The sequence below is a fragment of the Centruroides sculpturatus genome, unplaced genomic scaffold (genome assembly GCF_000671375.1).
Source record: "Centruroides sculpturatus isolate CEXI.00-Female unplaced genomic scaffold, Cexi_2.0 scaffold25, whole genome shotgun sequence".
In the NCBI taxonomy this organism is placed as follows: Eukaryota; Metazoa; Arthropoda; class Arachnida; order Scorpiones; family Buthidae; genus Centruroides; species Centruroides sculpturatus.
In genome coordinates, this window is record NW_019384428.1 from 1,381,587 (window position 1) to 1,388,361 (window position 6,775).

A 6,775-nucleotide genomic window follows, 5' to 3' on the forward strand; every position below is an offset into this window, starting at 1 on the left:
CTTGTAATTTTCGTAAGGGTTCATTCTTCTCGAAATTTCTTGGATGAATGCCACATTAAACGTACGACATTATTACAAATCTTTTTTAAGAATTTGATTAGATAATAGCATTCTATTTAATCTCTCAAATAACTTTGTATAAGAATCATTTTAAAATAATTTTATTTTTTATATATATTTTTGGCAACTGGCCACACCTGGTTACTAATTATTCATTGTTGTATGTATCAAATATTTATGGTCATACCCATACATACATTATATATTCATTAATATTCATATAATATTTTAGAAAATGAATATTAAAATTGTAATCCGTCTATTTATCCTTAGTTGCTGCTTTTCTAAATTAAAATAGAACCTAAAGGCATTAAAATTTAAATTATCTTTAATTATATTCATTAACTCTAATTATAATTTCAATTATATTTAGGAAATTTTCATTAAATTCTTTATGGTCGAAATTAATTATTTTAAAGAAAATAATTAAATTTTATAAAAGATTTTGTATAGAAAATTATTATTGATAAACGGACTATAAAAGCTATTTTTAGAATATTTTAAATTATATTTAGGTTATTTTATTAAAAGCTAGTTTAAAACATTATTTTAAAACACTCTTTTTAAACTAAAGTATTGAAAATTTTTATATAATTTTTAATGGTTTAATAAAAACATATTTTTAACATGCTACCTCTAAATTTTCTTTAAATTTATTATAAGGTAAGCCAATGGATGATGACACAACTAAAGAATGAGTTGTAATATGCGGGAAACTATCCGCTATTAACCTTCGGAAATTCTACGGGATAATTGTAAGACATTTGTTTAACAGTGCTTTGTTGAAAAGCACCACATTTTCATTGATAAAGTAGTAAGCAACTGAAATTTCCTAGCTTTCGTAAGTGGTATTTTTCCCGAACATAGGGATAAGACGCCAGTTGTATGGAAAATGAAGTAGTCAAGAATAAAGAATATTTTCAGTGTTGCATGTTGGCCATTAATTAATGCCAAGCCCACAACTTCAAGACATTATCGTAAGCATATTTTACAACGTTTTATTAAACTTTCTAGCTTTACATTTATTACATTTTCCGTAAACTTCAGGAAACACAGAATATAAATATCTTTACACGCACTGTCTATAGTAATCTCCGCCTTTCTAGTTTTTACATACGATGCATTCAATCCAATCACATTTACACCAAATACAATGTAGTATCTTACCCCAAAAGTCAGAAAAATATACCACTGTGGTCTACTCCACAAACTGGCTCTTTTTAAATACCGCCTATGCACCCTTTGTTAGCCACGCAGTTCTTTTTAATATGTAAAAATATCGGCTTACATCAAATACAGGATCAACACTCTTTACTATCAGGAAGAGAAATATTATAACTTGTCTACTCAATAGGAATAATGAGAATAAATCCGCAGATCCGTCATATGAATGATGATGAACCAAAAGAAATTTATCTCTTACATTAAAAATATAAGCAGCAATAATTGCAAATGAGTTGCGCTGACCTCTATTGGCTAATGAGTGAGTTTTGATTATAATGACATCTTTCCCTCACTTATATATATATTCTCACAAGTAACATAATATCGAAATAAATTATTTACAGAGAAAAATGCGTTTTATGAAAAATTGCAAATTTTAAATAATTTCTCTCAATAAATTTTTATCTTCTTTTATATATGATCGCGAACGAAAAATATAGTAATTTTTTTACAATATCTACTACCAAAATTTATAAAAATGATGGTTTCAACAGTCTTGATTTATGTTTATTTTTCATAGAATTTTGAAATAAAACAGGAAAAATCGATCAAGTTTTCTCATAATCTTCAACACTTTACAAAGATCGTTAAAGCGTTCGTGTATTCATTTTCTTTCTACGACTTTTTATTATAAAACAGAACAATAACAAACCGGAAATATCATATAAAATAAATTTTTGCTATCATTTTTGATAATAGAATAACCAATTCAAGTATAATAAAGAATTCATAATGGATATATCATAGAAATTCTTTCTATTCATAGGAAAATTTTAACAATATTATTTTGCACATTTTTTTATTCTGTACTAATATTCAATTTTTGATTTCAACATTCTCTCGGGATGATCATAGAATAAAATATTCTCTTTGAAATGCATCAAGTATTAATAGCAGTACATTATAGATATGTGTTTTTGAAAAGCAGAAATAGAAAAAAGATTTTCAATAATGAAATTTGAAAGTTTAATATTTATTTTTATTTATTGGATATAATAATTCATACGAGTTATTTTTTATAGTAAGGATATATAACAAATTTAAGAGTAGATATTTATTAAAATATTATATTTAACAATAATTTTATTTTTATTTTGATTATTATTGTAGATATATATTAAAAATTCATTCCTGTTACTACGAAATATTGCAGTATGAAACGATATAATTGATTATTCTTTTATAATGTAAGTAGAAATGACATTTTTTTAATTTACGTTTTATATATTCTCATTGTATATAGGCCTATATATAAATCTTTAATTTATCCTCAAGACGAGTAAATATTTTTATTGCAGTTTTAACATTGGTGTAGAATTACCTTAATCTCCGCATCTGTCATCGATGTCAAGTCACCGAAAGAGGAGAGATTAGCGGAGAAATCTGTCCTGTGGCGCAACAATTTTTTTTAATAGAATTTTCAAAATTAAAGTTAAGGATTGGCAAATCATTAATGAAATAGTGATCCTATTTAATTTACTTTTCTCGAATCAGGTAATTTTCTATTGCGCTGTAAATCAATTAAATTAAACTTACAATATAATCTTAAACCGTTTTCGTTCTGAATCGATACGTTTGTTGTTAAAACAACAGCTACATATGTTGGATTTAATGAAGCCATTTATAAACTTGTACTGTTATAAGATATTCCTTAAATATCTACTTGATCTTTAAGTATTTTTATAAAGAATTTTAAAGCAAAGCGTTAAAAAAAACAATAAAAAGCAGTGTAATTATAATAAAATTTAATAAAAAAAAACTTTCGTGAATGAAAATTTTCATGTTTTAAAAATAATAAAAAAATGCAAAAATTATATAAATAGTAGTCAAATTTATGACAAAGTTAACATATTTTATAGAATTAAAATCATCTTTCTAAATGATAAATTGTAACTTGCCTTAAATTAAAAAGATCAACATACTAAAACTCATTTTATTATGTTCATAAATGCTAAACGAGTTTTACATTTATGATCATTAATCATTGACATAATTATAACTTTTTGTACTATTTATGTATGAATATATTTTAAAATATTATCTCAAGAATATTCAAGATAACATACTATCTTAAGACAATTCATAATATGTAAAATATTAATCTGCTGAAATATAATCAATAGTTTTCCCAGAGCTCTTGTCATTTATATAATCTACATAAAGATTATCGATAAAAATTATTTTTATAATTTATTTTAAAATCGTTTATTTAATTTATAATAGCAAGAATATAATTAAGAACTAATAAAATAAAATCTAGATATTAGATATTATTTAATAAATGTCAAAATAAATATTTTACTATAATATAATCGATTAATATTTTAAATTTTTTCATTATTATAATTTTTAATTAAAAATAGGAAAACTTTAAGAGCATTTTAAATAAAATTAATTTATTGATTATATTTTTTTTTTTAAAAATGCCATCTGCCTTAATTTCACGAAACATTTTACTGCAATAATTATACGTTTTTAAAATAATTACTTATAGAAATTTATGAAAATTTAAAAAGTTTCTAAAGACTAATTCTTTTTAACAATTTGCGTAAATAAATTAACGATTAAACATATGTGATTCGTTTCGAGTAATAAAATTATAATGCATAAAGAACGACAATAAAATGAAGTAGTTATTTTTAGTTAATAATCAAAATTTCTACAACTTAAAATAAAATTGAATTACTGAAATTTTAATTTAAAATTTATTCAAAACTAAAAAAAAAAAATACATTATTTTAATGACAATAAAAACTACAAACACTAATTAATTTAAAGCAGAAATATTTTAAAGACCATTACAGAATTTAAAATTGTTCAAATTCTTAATCATTTAATATTTTATTATTATTCTTTTATTACAAAGCATCTCTCCTAGTTTTAAATATAAAATATATCAGAATTTTAAAAGATTTTTAAAGTATATTTTATGATTTTACAATGAAGAAATTACGCTGTAATTTAGACAGTACAGTTACCTTTCTTCTCTTTATTTTTAACACGAAAAAAATGTTTAAAACATTAAAAAAAATTATCATTTAAAATCGCTGACAATGAATACTACTTGAGAATCGAATGTTGTTTCGTTACACAGATATTTGTTGTTGTAATGTCGCCAAGACAACGCAAACAAAAAGAAGCGATATCAGACAGTCTTGCAAGGCTTACAAAATCACAAATGTAAATGATAACTTACGTATTTGAGTGTACAATCCACGCTTAGATAACATATTATAGAATTAAGCATAGTTAATTCGAAATCCCTAAAGATTATAAATTAGTAAGATCGATAAAATCAACATGGTTATTGTACATTCTCTTATCTGTCAAAATGTAAATTTGATGCTATAGAGATCATGTTTCCATTCGAATTTGTGTACACTTTATTAAGGGAACCATGTTATATACTGGAGAATAAAAATAAATTTGTAGAAAGATAATTTAAATTTTAAATTTTTTATTAGATTATTCACCGTATATTCTTTTAAATTCGGCTTTAAAAATTTAAATTATCGACTTATGTGGATTTATGGGAGATAATTAAATTTTAATATTAAAGTGTATTTAATTATAATAAAATTCTATTTATTAAAGAAATATTTTTTTAAACGATTTAATATTTCTTACATTAAATATGTGTGTGAGTTTGTTGTATTGTGTTGTGTGTATGTGTGTTTATAAAGTCTTTTTAAATTTTTTTTTCCTCCAATGTCCTAAATATAGCAGAAACCTATGTTTGCCAAGTCAGAATAATGAAAGGTTTGTATTATTTATTAATAGAGAATAGAATATACGAGTTTAGAATCAATTTTTTAGATTAGAATTTCGGATTTTGCACTTATTTATTATTCAGTAAATTAACTCGAAGTAGAAATTTTTGTCTCGCATCTACCATTAAATTTTATAACGAGAAACAGTACTTAAATTCATTTACAAATTAGTTAAGTAACGGAATTTTAAAGTAGTCTCAGACTATTATATAATAAAGAGTAAATGTTCCGGCTTAAATCAAGTGTTCTATAATGTTACTTTTTCTTGTTTAAACCCCAAAAATGTTTTAATGTAAGGAAGTATATAAAAGTAAGATGAATAAAAATGATCTTTTATAATTAATAAAGATGGTGCGCTTCAGCTACTCTATTTAAAAGAGAGTAGATGATTAGCAAGTAATTTGCTGATGATAATGAGTCTGGCGTAAAGGAATGAATGATTTTTATATTATTAGCTTCGTTTGGTGAAAATGATTAAAAATACGTTAATCTTATTAAAAATTACGAGTCGATATTTTATTTATTTTTTTAATTTCGAAGTATGTAAATTTATAATTTACTTTCCTTTCGGATATATTTAATTTAGAAGAGAAAAAGTAAATAAATAAATTCGTTTATATTAAAATAAATTAAAATCTTTTTGAAATTTAATTTACAGTGCTTTAGTTTAATTAATAATTCAGCTTAATTCTTTATTACATAAGTGTTAATCCCTTCCATCTGAGAGTAGAATAAGAAAAAATATAACATTTAAATATATAATAGTTGTGTATAATCATTAAATATTAATTTTACAGATTAACATAAACTTACTTATATATTAATTGTTTAAATCACATTGAATAAGAATATTTTCCTTAAATTTCATCTAAAATTTTGATTGTTTTCACAGAATACAAAAGAATTGGGATATAATAAAAAGTTAATTTATTATAATTAATAACACCAAGTAATAAGTAGATTGAGAAACAAATTTTTAAAATTAATTTTTCTTTATATATTTTACTTTAGAATAGAACATGGTATTTTAACATTTCTACAAAATTTATCAAGTAAAAATACTCAGATATTCTACTTACGTATATCCTAACAGAAAAATATTGCTGCATAAATTTTGAACATTTTGAATAAATAATATTAATTTTAAGTTACTCTTGGATATTTTATATTTTAAAAAAGCAATTAAATATTATCGAAAAACTGTTGAAAATCAATTTCTGATATATTTACGAGGGAATTAAACAAAACTAGGTTACAAGGAATAAAAATTTTATAAGAAAATTTATATAACAAGATATGACCTAAAAAATAGAAGCTACACGAAAAAATAAAATTTTATCATTTTAAGATTTGGTTTATTTATTTATTTTTTTACTGTAAGTTTTATATTTATATATATATAAATATATTTATCTCTATTTATTATTTAACTACGCTTACATTTTTTTAAAAAAATTATTCAACACAGCTTAAAGATTTCCTTTATTAAATCTGGCAGAAGTGACGAAACTTTTATTTTAGCTGTCAGTATCGATATAACAAGAAACTAAATAACGAAAATGTTCTTACAAAAATAGAATAAACATTATATTTTAATTTATTATTTAATAACATGAGGTTTTGAAGTAAAAAAAATATTTTTATATAAAAAAAATTATAGTAGACTACTAAATAAAAATTATTATTTCTATTTATAATATAATGACTATTTAAAATTTTTA

At 22.2% G+C, this 6,775-nt stretch overlaps 1 protein-coding gene across 1 annotated transcript in view; it reads left to right on the top strand.

The window, feature by feature from the left end:
* Positions 1 to 5,028: 5,028 nt before the first annotated feature.
* LOC111619660 overlaps positions 5,029 to 6,775 on the top strand; it is a 41,499-nt gene continuing 39,752 nt past the window's right edge. Inside the window, exon 1 of the mRNA XM_023361426.1 lies at positions 5,029 to 5,043. The gene's annotated coding sequence lies outside the window, so the exon portion shown is untranslated. The remainder of the gene's footprint in view (positions 5,044 to 6,775) is intronic.